At 44.1% G+C, this 14,128-nt stretch overlaps 1 long non-coding RNA gene across 6 annotated transcripts in view; it reads left to right on the top strand.

The window, feature by feature from the left end:
• Nucleotides 1–14,128, top strand: part of LOC103693014 (uncharacterized) — a 215,299-nt gene that overhangs the window by 38,447 nt on the left and 162,724 nt on the right. For 2 of the 6 annotated variants that reach the window (XR_015627517.1, XR_015627512.1), the window contains exons 2-5: nucleotides 598–712; nucleotides 1,046–1,132; nucleotides 2,672–2,800; nucleotides 6,000–7,923. This is a non-coding gene — a long non-coding RNA (uncharacterized LOC103693014). Of the gene's footprint in view, nucleotides 1–597; nucleotides 713–1,045; nucleotides 1,133–2,671; nucleotides 2,801–5,999; nucleotides 8,432–14,128 lie in introns of those variants that run through there. The other 4 variants (XR_015627518.1, XR_015627515.1, XR_015627511.1 and 1 more) reach the window with 4 other exon arrangements.

The following is a 14,128-nucleotide window of genomic DNA, read 5'->3' as shown; positions in this document are numbered from 1 at the left end:
CCAACTGTTCTTGGGCACTGTACCTGGTACCTCAGGAGCACAGGAGCTGATTTAATGTCCTTTACATGTTTGTTCATATTGACATTATTAATGTCAATATTTAATAATTAATTTAATAATTAACTTAATAGTTAATGAAAATACAAGATATTCCATTAATGTGTTCAATGTTATATCTTTTGGACTAAAGTTAGAAATCTAATTTAAACTTGCAGAAAATAGTAATAAGGTTGGAGAGCACTGAATACCCTTCCCAGGGACCTGGGTTTGATTCCCAGCACCCACATGGTGACTCATAACTGTGTATAACTCCAGTTCCAAAGGATTTAACACACACACTCACACACACACTCACACACACACAGACACACACAGACATACACACACAGACACACACACACTCACACACTCACACACACACACTCACACACACTCTCGTGTATACACACACACACACACACACACACACACACACACACACAGTGCTGCTTTGGTGGCTGCTGTGGACCTGTTTTACCCTCAGGGTCTCCTCTTTCATCTCAGTCCTTCTTAAAGTGTCTGCAGAGCTGTCTACAACTCCTGACTTTCCTTCCTCAGAGCTCCCAGGGACTTCCCTCCAAGACTGTGTCTTCCTGTCCTCCATCCTCAAGGCGGCTGATTTCCTGGGGATCATCAAACACACGTGTGCCAAGAACCTCACACAGACTGTGAGGTCAGCGAAGACAGAGGAGCAAGTTCATCCTAGCATAGCTTCAGGGGTGGGAGGGAGAGAGGGTACTGTGGGCTGGGGGTGGGCCTCTCTTACTATTGTTCCCATCTGGCTCTGGGACTGTCTTCCCCTGTGCCTCCATGAGAAGCCATATTTCAACGCCTTTCTCCTCTTAACACTGTATAGAAAGGGCATCTCCCAGGCTTGTCCCTGAGAGCATTTGTTCGTATACTTGGGTAACACTTTACAAATTAAAAGACACTTTTATAGAAAACTCTTCCCCAACAATCCCATGAAGCTAGGCCTGAAGTCTGGCTTGTTTCTCTCCATCTCCAGGTCCTTCGATCTCTCTGGGACAGCCAGAATTTTGCAGACTGAGAAACATGTAGAGGAAGCTGGGTCTCTGAAGCTAGTGGAGTTCTGGTAAGAAGACCCGAGAAGGGTGTGGATCAGAGACTGGGAGCAATGCAAATCTGGCAGGAAATGTCTTGGTTCAGATCACCCACAGGTTTTCTTTCTCAGGCTCAGCATTTGCCTGCTTCCTTTCCCTTTCTCCTCTGTCAACGGTAGCTTTTACCACAGCTCTGCTCACAGGCGAGCACTCACTTCCTCATTCTCTGCCCAGTGCACCTCTGCGTCTGTCAGATTGGGTGCAATGCTACTTCTGGTTCCTCAGCTTGCTCCCTGGGACGATCCTCTCATCTTGAGCACTAGAGAACTCTAGTAACAGGAGGCTCAAGGGCCTTCCTCAGCAGGTCGGGTTCCTGTTCTCACCTACACCCTCACCCTCGGCTGGAGTCCCCATTCCAGAGAAAATCTCAGAAGGCCTTCATCTTCCAGGCGCTTCTCCGGCGGAAGCTGGGTTTAGTGGTGACCCCACTAATTGTCTCCCAACTCTTTTATGCTCTTTCCACACATGGCCTCCAGAACACCACGGCCTCTGGCTTTCCCTCAGTACCACTGGCTGATCCATCTCAGGCTTCTTGGAAACAGTCTGTCCTTACTGGAGAACTGCAGGCCCAGCCTCTTGTTTTCCTTTCTGCTTTAACCATGCCCACTGCTGTGGTGATTCTAGCCACGTCAATGCCTCGAGCGTCGCCAACATCTCCCACAATGATGTCTCTATACCGCATTCAGGCTCCTTGCCCAGCTGTGTAATAATAGCATTTCCTTTCCTCATCACATGCAATCCTTCGCTCATCCTTAAGTGAATCCAGAGGCTGCCACATTACCTGGGCCCAGGCTCTAAAGTGCAAGCATTTGTGTGTGTTCCTTCTCCCGCTCCCCATTATCCTTCTCTTAGCTGCCTCGATCCCGTCCCCTACGGTTCACGCAACCCATCTGTCAGAACGATCACTTTAAAGTATATGTTGACCCAGGAATGTCTCCCTCTCCTCCAGCCCTTGATGACATTCCTTGATATTCAGAATAACTCAAAATCCTTCCAGTGTGTGCTCACATGCTAATTGCTTCACTAGTTCTCCAGGTCTCCATTAAAAAGCAACTGTACAGTCCGTCTCCACGGGACTCCAAGGAGGCATGGTCTAGATCCTGGTTGTTTTGGCCTATGGAATGCAACTTAAATGACAGTGTGCCACTTCTGAGTCTGTCCTCTTTAAGAACCCTGGTGTGACATCGTGACAAAATGCCTGGAAAAACAGCTTCAGGGAGAAGGTTCTGTTTTTTTTGTTTTTTTTGTTTTTGTTTTTTTTTTTTAATTCACAGTTTGAGGATGCTGTCCACAGAGATGGGGCCAGGCATGGTGGTAAGAGTGCTGTAACTGTGGCAGCAGGAATGTGACCCAGCTGGACACATTGTGTTCACGGTCAGGAAGCTGGTGCTCGCATTTCAATCTGTCTGGGCCCCCAGCCTGTGCTACAATGCTGTTCTCATTCCAGATGTATCTTCCTTCCTCAGTTGAACCTCTTTGGAAAGGCCCTCACAGATACATGTGTTTCCTAGGGGATTCTAAATTCCATCAAGATGGCACGGGATTAGTCATCACACTTCTGCCCTCAACAGCTGGACAGAGTAATGTGGCCATCCCAGACTGCCAGCCTTGCAAGCCAACAGCTGACCCTAAGCGAACAGGTCAGCATGTGAACTCAGCAGAACTGTAAACTCCCAGGCAAGATATGTGTGAATTAAGTTCTGGGCTGTCCAGCTGTTTTATGCAACACCATTGTGGAAATACGTAACTAGTATAAGTGTTCTCAAAGTCCTTATGTGACCCACAGTTTCCCCTATAACTCTGACACCGTTTTCCATCACTGTGTGCAAACCTTGGTCACTGTGTGCTGCAGCCTCAGGTCCTTTGCACTTCCTGTTTACTTAGCCTGTCCACTTCCACTGAGACTTACTTAGAGGATACCACATGATGCACAGATGTCTTTTAAACACGGAAGCTATAGACTGGCCAATGGTGACAGTCAAGGTCACAGAATGGGATTGCGGTCCTGAGTGTCCCTGCTCAGGAACTCATCTTTTAGTAATTGAACTAGAGGAAACGCTTCAAGAGAAGGGCCAGGAGACCAGCTTGGCATAGAGGGTGGAGAAGAGAGTGCTCCTTTGACAATTAGCAGAGTGAGAGTTTCTTACTGCCCCCTCCTTGACTCCAGTGGATTCTCCATGCTGCCTGCTTTGCCTGACATTTCTCAAGAGCATTCCTATTGCCATCCAATCTGTAATATTTATCTATATTTATTTCTTTTCTCCTCATCTCCTCCAACTGCTGGACAACTGTAGATTTCTTATAGAAAGCCACTGGTATCTTGTTAACTCTCAGAGCCTTGGTCCTCGAAGCAGAGCCAGGTGTGCCGGAATCCTTACACACTTGATTGCTGAATGTCCCATATGGGTGGACAGTAGATTGCAAGAGAAGGTGTCAACACTGAGGCTTTAATGCCCTCTGAAGCTGTAGCTGCAATGGGTATTTGGGAGGATACAGAAGATGGACTTCCCAATTTCCAAGGCCAACTTGAAAGGATGTAACAAGCAGGGAGAGGCTCCAGATCAGAGTGACCCTTCCCTAAGCAGCTCCTTAACAGGATGGGCAGAACAGGGCTTTGCTCTGGTTCCTTCTTGATATAGGGATGTGGGCCTCGGGGACATGAAGACTTTCTTAGCCCTTGTCCTTAGAAACACCTGAGAGAAAGCCCAGATACTTCAGGGTAAGAGAAAGACACATTTGGGGACTGTGTTACTCACTGTCCCCACAAGACTGGAAAGATCAGTGGGAGATTCCCTCCTCTCAGGCAGGGTCAGTGACTCTAGTAACAGTCCTAAGCCATATCACAGCAATCAATTCTCCAGCACAGCCACTCACACAGACAACCTATTCCCCGGGACCAGCTACCACCAGGTCCTTTCTGCACCTTATATCTCACTGCACTGTAACAATTGCCTGTTATTCCAAAAGCCAGTGAGGTCAGTTCCTTCTCTCCCAATACTCGTCTTGACCAACTGTGGTAGGTGATAAGTTAGAGGTCAGCGGCACCTGTGGAAAACCCTTGCCATGTATGTTTCCAGCGTCTCTCTAAGGACTCAAGTTATCAGTACTTTTTTTGTATACTGATACTCTGTAACCTTTGGGACTTATGTCCCATCGACTCTCCTCAAAACCTAAAATGCTCAGGAATTGTTCCACTTCCCAGGAAACCAAGCTCAGAGGACAGATGAGTAACACAGGAGTCTCACCTCTTTGGTGCACTTTGATCCAAAGCAGAACCAAAGTAACTCAAGGAGGTAGATGGTTTCCAAATTACCGATAAATGCCCCAGAGAGGCAGCAGAACGTGGCTGTACCCACCCTCCCTCCTTATTTTCTTTTGAGTCTTTTTAAAAGAAGCTTTCAACTCAGTGCAGCATCACAAATGCTAATCCCTTACAGTTGGATGATTCTTTATAATACAGATGTCTTTCACATCTGGTATCACAGTGGGTCTGACATCAACCTTATGAAGTCGACTAGCCTGCTGTAAATGATCTGTTCTGTTCTAGGCAAAGGCCTAAGGCTCTGGGAGGGTAAATGACCTGCCCCAGTTCACCTGAATTGTAATAACATTGAACATCATTACAGAATTCTTAGTGTTTTATATACATTAGCTCACATGATTCTCACAGCACCCCCTCGGGGGCAGGTATATTCTTCTCCCCAGAACACTGAGGTTCCCAGGGGAGATGTACACAGTCCAGACATTTATCCAGGAAGAAATGGAGCTGGGACAAGGACTCAGAAACCTTACTGACTTGAAATAGCCCTTCCCACACCGGAGAAGATTGATGTGTCCAAAGCATTGTTTAAGAAGGCTAGGATCGTTTCACTGACAAAAGGGAGATTTTTACTGGGGAAAGAACTGTGGTTTAGAAGGATTCCAGAGGTGGGGTTGGAAGAGGGATGGCTGGGGTCTGAGAAGTGCAGGAGGGCTGCAGCTGAAGCTCTTGAGAGCTGTGGGCCAGGCAGTACCTGCTCCCTGAGCAGGGTACATTGCTCCTTCTTGCAGTTTGAGCACACTAGATAGTCAATAAGCAGTTGATAAATAGATGGAAGGGTGACTTTCAAACTAGAAGAGCAGAAAAATAAACTAAAGAAACATTTCAGAAACTATTAAAGTGAAAGCCATCATGTCTTAGACTATAACCATTATTTATTGTGTGAGCATGATGTGGGTACCTGGGAGGAGAGACGTCACTACCTGCCGTGGGGCACACAGGGCCAAGGACAACTCCCCAGTCCTGCCTTCTCTGCCTCTCACAGGTCCCTGGTCTGTGTCAATCATCAAGTCAGCCTCTGAGTGGCATTTTGGGCACAGGCTGTATCTGGGCAGTTGGGGTCGTTATGAAAATCTTTGTCTACATTCAAACTGGAGTTACAAGCCCACTTTCTCGTTTTTTCAATATGTGCTACCTGGGAAGTTAGGGCAGGTTGCAGGGCTGAGAGCTTTCTCCTCCCCTCCTCCCCAGGCACTAGCCATTCGGGTGGGAACTGGGGCAGGGGGGTTGGGGGGGGAGGTGCACAGGAAATGGAGGTGTGATCTTCTGTAAGTGGTTATGGCATGGTGTATGAGTATCCTAGGCCCCGTAGTGGTTTAATTGAATTCTGTCTGCTCTGGTAACTGTTACTGTTTAACCTGAAGGTGAGATAGGGCAAGCTTTGCTTCATCTAGCTACTATGTTCATCTTTAAGACATGGGTTTCTTCCAGAACTGCATGAGGATGCCAAAGTTTCTCTTCTCACACTCCAAAGTCCAGTGGGAATGAATTCATGGATACCATTTCCATATTCTTTCCAGGTCTCCTCTTGCTCTGCGAGAACACGCTCTACCAAGCCTCCTCTTTCAGAAATTTCAGGAACAAGGGCTACCAATCTTCATGTTCATTTACATCTCAAAACTTCAGAGTAGACATGGAAGAGCCTTTCAAGAACTTCCTCCTCATGCTCTTCTTCAATATGGATTTGCAGATTCTGTGTGGCAAAAAGAATCTCTAAGACACTCCACTGTCCATGAGAGATGCTAGAATGTCCTTGGCTTGGGCAGGATTGTGGAGCACCCTTCTACCATTCCTGGGGATTTACCACTAATGGCACAGGAAGTTACAGACTTCAACTCTAATCCGACCCTTCGCCTCCTTCTCTTCCTTCTCCCAAGTCTCTTTGTATAGAGAGTAGGGAGGAAATGAGACATGGACCTAGATCAGTTCTGCTGCCTCTTAGGACGTTGGGCATCAGAGCAGGGGCCAGAGATGTCTACCGTGAATAGAGGTGTGCTCTTTGTGTTCAATTTTACTTAGCTGTAATTTACATTTTTATACTTATTTATGTCTGTACATGTTGTATATATACGTTGTGTGTATTGTGTGTGTTGTATGTATGTTATGCGTGTGTTGTATGTGCTATGTGTGCATGTGTGTTGTGTGTATACATGTATGTGTTTTATGTGTGTTATGTGTGCATGTATGTGTGTTGTCCGTGTGTGTATTATATGTGTATGGTGTGTGTGTTGTGTGTGCATGCATGTGTTGTGTGTGTTGTGTGTACATGTATGTTCTGTGTGCATACATGTGTGGTCTGTGTGTGTTGTATGTGTGTGTATTATATTGTGTATGTGTTGTGTGTGCTATGTGTGCATGCATGTGTTGTATGTGTTGAATGTGTATACATGTATATTGTGTGTGCACGTGTGTGTGTGTGTGTGTGTGTGTGTGTGTGTGTGTGTGTACATAGTCCATGGCACACATGTGGAAGTCAGAGGAAAACTTGAAGGGGTCAGTGCTCTCCTTCCACTACATGGGGCTGAAGATGAAACTCAAATTGGCAGCAAGTCCCTTTGCCTGCTGAGCCACCTTGCTGGCCCTAATGTGTTCTTTTTATTTTTTAGATTCTCCTGGAACACTCAAAACACTGTAACATTTTTGAACAAACTTCCGATATTAGTGCAGAAATGTTTATTTTCTACAAGATAAAAATGGGGGCCACGTTCCATTGTTTTTCTAAGGAAGCAGAGAAAGATATGAACATAGAAAGGCAGTAGCCTGAGACTCTGTTGGAGAAGGGTTGGGCATGAAGGTGGTGAAATCTCATGGTGGAGATTATGTACATCCTGACGCCCATGTGAAGCCCTTCACATGAAAACAACCATATTTAGTTAAGGTTCCTGTCTTTATGAGATAGAACTGTGTGGTAAGGCAGAGGTTTCTGCTGTGTGTCCATGTGTCTGTGTGTCCTTGTGTCAGGAAACACATAGAGCAGTGGGAGTGAGTGGAGAGGAAGGTGGGAAGACAAATGGATGGGGTGCGTTAGAGATATGGAAACTGGCAAAAATGCCTCACCCCAAACTATAGCATCGGCCTCTCGGCTGCCTAATTGTTTAACCATTGGTGCATTTGTCCTTCATGTTCAAATTAATTTTCTAAAAGCACTTAGAAGAGCAGGAGTCAGAAGTTTGAATTCATGTCTCCGTCCTCTCATGCAAAACTGTCAACTCTGTCCAACTCACGTGCCTTCCTGGCTTCTCCTAAGCCGACTTCATAAATGTGCACAGCAGTGGGGATCTGGATGGTGGGATTGTTCCCTCTGAGGAAGAGACGCTTTGTGTATGGCTGCTTTTTCGATAGCTGGAACACGATCTTTCTCTTGGTCTACTTTTTTTTTCACTTTGGAGGAATGCCCAATAGATATGATTGTTTGTCATTTAAATAAAGAGCAAATGTGTCTGCAGACGTAGAGGTGATAATCTAGAAAGATCTTGTTGTCCCTGAGGGACATTTGCTTTATCCTTTGTCACAGCCGAGGAAAAGAAATTTAATAGAGGTATGTTGAAAGGAATACATTGCTTTTTTTGTAATATTATGAGCAGGAGCCAAATGACTTCTCTTAATTCTCTGTTCCTTAACAAGCATAGAAAGAAAAAACTCAGAGTATTTAAATGAGATATTTATATACACCAAAAGAATATTTATACCATGTGAATAAAGCACTAAAAAAAGACAAAACTGGGGCTAAAGAGATGCTTCCGCAACTAAAAGTGTTTGATGCTCTCGCAGAGGACCTGAGCTTGGTTCCAAGCACCCACCTACATCAGTTGGTCCTCAGCTACCTGTGACTCCAGTTTCAAGGGGTCTGATTCTGTCTTTTGACCTCCATACGTACCTACCTACATACCTACACACACACACACACACACACACACACACACACACACACACACACACACAAATACATCTTAAAAAAAAGAAAAAAGCCAAAGTGAACATCTTTGTATTTGGTACCCCAAAAGGACAGAAGGACAGAGCTGATCCTCATTGGGCTCTCTGAAGGCATAGGAAGTCCTCAGGCTACCCCTCTCCCTCCCTCTGCTGTGACTACACTTTTCTCTTTAAGGGCTTTGGGAAAAGCTGTGTTCAATAAACATCACCTGAGACCTAAGTGGGCTCACCTCGTGCTGAGTGTGATGTTTCCACCAGCAGCCTGTTAGTTTCAGTTTGCACGGATGAGGTTTGCCCACGTGGGTTCACATGATCTGCCCCAGGCCGACCAAAGGTACAGTGTTGCATGAACACACAGGCGTGTGCTAACGATTCTCACAGGAAAAACTGGGCCATTCTCCACGTGCGCCTCTACATTCTGTGTGAGTTTCGAACATCACTGTCCATGCCTTCTGATGTACAAGGGGCAGCGGTTTCTCTAAGTTTCGATCCATGTGACAAAATAGCTTGTCTTTAAAGTAGAGCACATTCACTTCACTAGAGAATGCCAGATGGCGTTTCAGGTTCTGATGGTCCGTCTGTCTTCCAGCGGTGGACAGACAATGCCAGTGTCTCTTAATTCACCAGCTATGAACTGCCAGGCTTCTGGGAATGTCCAGAGTGGCGCCTGAGTGACATCTTTTTAATGAAAGCGATCAGGTATCCGTGTGTACTTACATCCATTTCTGTCCTGTGTGTATGCACCCAGGTCTCATCGGGTTACCTGTTTCATTCTGCTGTAAGTTCAGATATGAATGCCTTCGATGAACAGAAATCCCTCCAGGTATCTGTAGAGAGACTATCTTGTGTATTACATGGGTGTATCAGCTGTTAATTAAAAAGCCCTGTGGCCTAGAGGAAAGGGTTGAATAGGAAATGGAACACCCAGGAGGCAAAAAGAATTCTGGGATAGAGCCAGGCACGGGAGATTCACCTAGGAAACTGTGCTGAGACATACGCAATATGGTACCCAAGCACAGGTTACCAGCCGCACAACAGAATAAAATAAGTGGGTTGTTTTAAGTTATGATCTATTTGGAGAAGAGCCTAACTGTATGACTGAGGTATTTGCAAATATATTTTGAGTCCGAGTCTAATTTCTGGGACTGGAGCTGGGAGGAAGAACGAGACCAAACTTGTACAAACTTGTATCTCAGTGAAGATGTATATTCCAGTTTGTAGACTCACTTTTCACTTTAAAACAGTATGTATTTCTTTCCTGTGTGTGTATATGTGTGTGCAGTTACTTACAGAAGCCAGAAGAGGAGCTAGTCCCCTGGAGCAAGAGTTAACAGTTGTTCTTGACATGGTGGAAACTGAATTTTAGTTCTCTTTAAGGGCATCTTGGTAAGAGCAACTGAACTCCTGCCATCTCTCCAGCCCTTCACGTTCTGTTGCCCTATTCCAAACAGAGAAGATATTCTCCCTTTTAAGGAATGTAATTCTTGAGTTGATTATAACTGAACTTATCAGTCTTTCATTATGATTCCTATGCAGTATTAGAAGTTCTATGCGGGTCTCTGCTCCCAAACCCCTTGGGACAGAGACCTCACCGCCTGGTCAGGTGGGCACTCCTGAGGCTGCAGAGCGGAAGAGACCACCAACACTGCCCACCCCTGCTCACATCCCTGGCCCAAGAGGAAACTGTATAAGGCCTCTGGGTCCCCGTAGAGGAGGGCCCAGGAGCAGCAGATCCACTGCGTCTGAGACACCGCCAGAACTTGAAGGGACTGACTGGATAAACAGTTCTCTGCACCCAAATCCCGTGGGAGGGAGAGCTAAACCTTCAGAGAGGCAGACACACCTGGGAAACCAGAAGAGACTGCACTCTGCACACATCTCTGACGCCAGAGGAAAACAGCAAACACCATCTGGAACCCTGGTGCACAGAAGCTCCTGGAAAGGGCGGCGCAGATCTTCCTGGTTGCTGCCGCTGCAGAGAGCTCGTAGGCAGCACCCCACGAGGAAACTTGAGCCTCGGGACCAGAGGTAAGACCAACTTTTCTGCTGCAAGTGACCTGCCTGGTGAACTCAAGACACAAGCCCACAGGAACAGCTGAAGACCTGTAGATAGGAAAAACTACACGCCCGAAAGCAGAACACTCTGTCCCCATAACTGGCTGAAAGAAAACAGGAAAACAGGTCTACAGCACTCCTGACACACAGGCTTATAGGACAGTCTAGCCACTGTCAGAAATAGCAGAACAAAGTAACACTAGAGATAATATGATGGCGAGAGGCAAGCGCAGGAACCCAAGCAACAGAAACCAAGACTACATGGCATCATCGGAGCCCAATTCTCCCACCAAATCAAACACGGAATATTCAAACACACCAGCAAAGCAAGATCTAGTTTCAAAAGCATATTTGATCATGATGCTGGAGGACTTCAAGAAAGACGTGAAGAACTCCCTTAGAGAACAAGTAGAAGCCTACAGAGAGGAATCGCAAAAATCCCTGAAAGAATTCCAGGAAAACATAAATAAACAAGTAGAAGCCCATAGAGAGGAGTCAAAAAATCCCTGAAAGAATTCCAGGAAAACATAAATAAACAAGTAGAAGCCCATAGAGAGGAGTCACAAAAATCCCTGAAAGAATTCCAGGAAAACACAATCAAACAGTTGAAGGAATTAAAAATGGAAATAGAAGCAATCAAGAAAGAACACATGGAAACAGCCCTGGATATAGAAAACCAAAAGAAGAGACAAGGAGCTGTAGATATGAGCTTCACCAACAGAATACAAGAGATGGAAGAGAGAATCTCAGGAGCAGAAGATTCCATAGAAATCATTGACTCAACTGTCAAAGATAATGTAAAGCAGAAAAAGCTACTGGTCCAAAACATACAGGAAATCCAGGACTCAATGAGAAGATCAAACCTAAGGATAGTAGGTATAGAAGAGAGTGAAGACTCCCAGCTCAAAGGACCAGTAAATATCTTCAACAAAATCATAGAAGAAAACATGCCTAACCTAAAAAAAGAGATACCCTTAGGCATACAAGAAGCCTACAGAACTCCAAATAGATTGGACCAGAAAAGAAACACCTCCCGTCACATAATAGTCAAAACACCAAACACACAAAATAAAGAAAGAATATTAAAAGCAGTAAGGGAAAAAGGTCAAGTAACATATAAAGGCAGACCTATCAGAATCACACCAGATTTTTCGCCAGAAACTATGAAAGCCAGAAGATCCTGGACAGATGTCATACAGACCCTAAGAGAACACAAATGCCAGCCCAGGTTACTGTATCCTGCAAAACTCTCAATTAACATAGATGGAGAAACCAAGATATTCCATGACAAAACCAAATTTACACAATATCTTTCTACAAATCCAGCACTACAAAGGATAATAAATGGTAAAGCCCAACATAAGGAGGCAAGCTATACCCTAGAAGAAGCAAGAAACTAATCGTCTTGGGAACAAAACAAAGAGAAGAAAAGCACACAAACATAACCTCATATCCAAATATGAATATAACAGGAAGCAATAATTACTATTCCTTAATATCTCTCAACATCAATGGCCTCAACTCCCCAATAAAAAGACATAGATTAACAAACTGGATATGCAACGAGGACCCTACATTCTGCTGCCTACAGGAAACAGACCTCAGAGACAAAGACAGACACTACCTCAGAGTGAAAGGCTGGAAAACAACTTTCCAAGCAAATGGTCAGAAGAAGCAAGCTGGAGTAGCCATTCTAATATCAAATAAAATCAATTTTCAACTAAAATTCATCAAAAAAGATAAGGAAGGACACTTCATATTCATCAAAGGAAAAATCCACCAAGATGAACTCTCAATCCTAAATATCTATGCCCCAAATACAAGGGCACCTACATACATAAAAGAAACCTTACTAAAGCTCAAAACACACATTGCACCTCACACAATAATAGTAGGAGATTTCAACACCCCACTCTCATCAATGGACAGATCATGGAAACAGAAATTAAACAGAGACGTAGACAGACTAAGAGAAAAGTCATGAGCCAAATGGACTTAACAGATATTTATAGAACATTCTATCCTAAAGCAAAAGGATATACCTTCTTCTCAGCTCCTCATGGTACTTTCTCCAAATATAATTGGTCAAAAAACGGGCCTCAACAGGTACAGAAAGATAGAAATAATCCCATGCGTGCTATCAGACCACCACGGCCTAAAACTGGTCTTCAATAATAATAAGGGAAGAATGCCCACATATACGTGGAAATTGAACAATGCTCTACTCAATGATAACCTGGTCAAGGAAGAAATAAAGAAAGAAATTAAAAACTTTTTAGAATTTAATGAAAATGAAGGTACAACATACCCAAACTTATGGGACACAATGAAAGCTGTGCTAAGAGGAAAACTCATAGCGCTGAGTGCGTGCAGAAAGAAACAGGAAAGAGCATATGTCAGCAGCTTGACAGCACACCTAAAAGCTCTAGAACAAAAAGAAGCAAATACACCCAGGAGGAGTAGAAGGCAGGAAATAATCAAACTCAGAGCTGAAATCAACCAAGTAGAAACAAAAAGGACCACAGAAAGAATCAACAGAACCAAAAGTTGGTTCTTTGAGAAAATCAACAAGATAGATAAACCCTTAGCCAGACTAACGAGAGGACACAGAGAGTGTGTCCAAATTAACAAAATCAGAAATGAAAAGGGAGACATAACTACAGATTCAGAGGAAATTCAAAAAAATCATCAGATCTTACTATAAAATCCTATATTCAACAAAACTTGAAAACCTGCAGGAAATGGACAATTTCCTAGACAGATACCAGGTGCCGAAGTTAAATCAGGAACAGATAAACCAGTTAAACAACCCCATAACTCCTAAGGAAATAGAAGCAGTCATTAAAGGTCTCCCAACCAAATAGAGCCCAGGTCCAGACGGGTTTAGTGCAGAATTCTATCAGACCTTCATAGAAGACCTCATACCAATATTATCCAAACTATTCCACAAAATTGAAACAGATGGAGCACTACCGAATTCCTTCTATGAAGCCACAATTACTCTTATACCTAAACCACACAAAGACCCAACAAAGAAAGAGAACTTCAGACCAATTTCCCTTATGAATATCGACGCAAAAATACTCAATAAAATTCTGGCAAACCGAATTCAAGTGCACATCAAAACAATCATCCACCATGATCAAGTAGGCTTTATCCCAGGCATGCAGGGATGGTTTAATATACGGAAAACCATCAACGTGATCCATTATATAAACAAACTGAAAGAACAAAACCACATGATCATTTCATTAGATGCTGAGAAAGCATTTGACAAAATTCAACACCCCTTCATGATAAAAGTCCTGGAAAGAATAGGAATTCAAGGCCCATACCTAAACATGGTAAAAGCCATATAGAGCAAACCAGTTGCTAACATTAAATTAAATGGAGAGAAACTTGAAGCAATCCCACTAAAATCAGGGACTAGACAAGGCTGCCCACTCTCTCCCTACTTATTCAATATAGTTCTTGAAGTTCTAGCCAGAGCAATCAGACAGCAAAAGGAGGTCAAGGGGATACAGATCGGAAAAGAAGAGGTCAAAATATCACTATTTGCAAATGATATGATAGTTTATTTAAGTGATCCCAAAAGTTCCACCAGAGAACTACTAAAGCTGATAAACAACTTCAGCAAAGTGGCTGGGTATAAAATTAACTC

This window comes from Rattus norvegicus, chromosome 8 (assembly GCF_021556685.1).
Source record: "Rattus norvegicus strain SHRSP/BbbUtx chromosome 8, alternate assembly SHRSP_T2T, whole genome shotgun sequence".
Lineage (NCBI taxonomy): Eukaryota > Metazoa > Chordata > Mammalia > Rodentia > Muridae > Rattus > Rattus norvegicus.
This window is presented reverse-complemented; position numbering and strand designations above follow the sequence as displayed.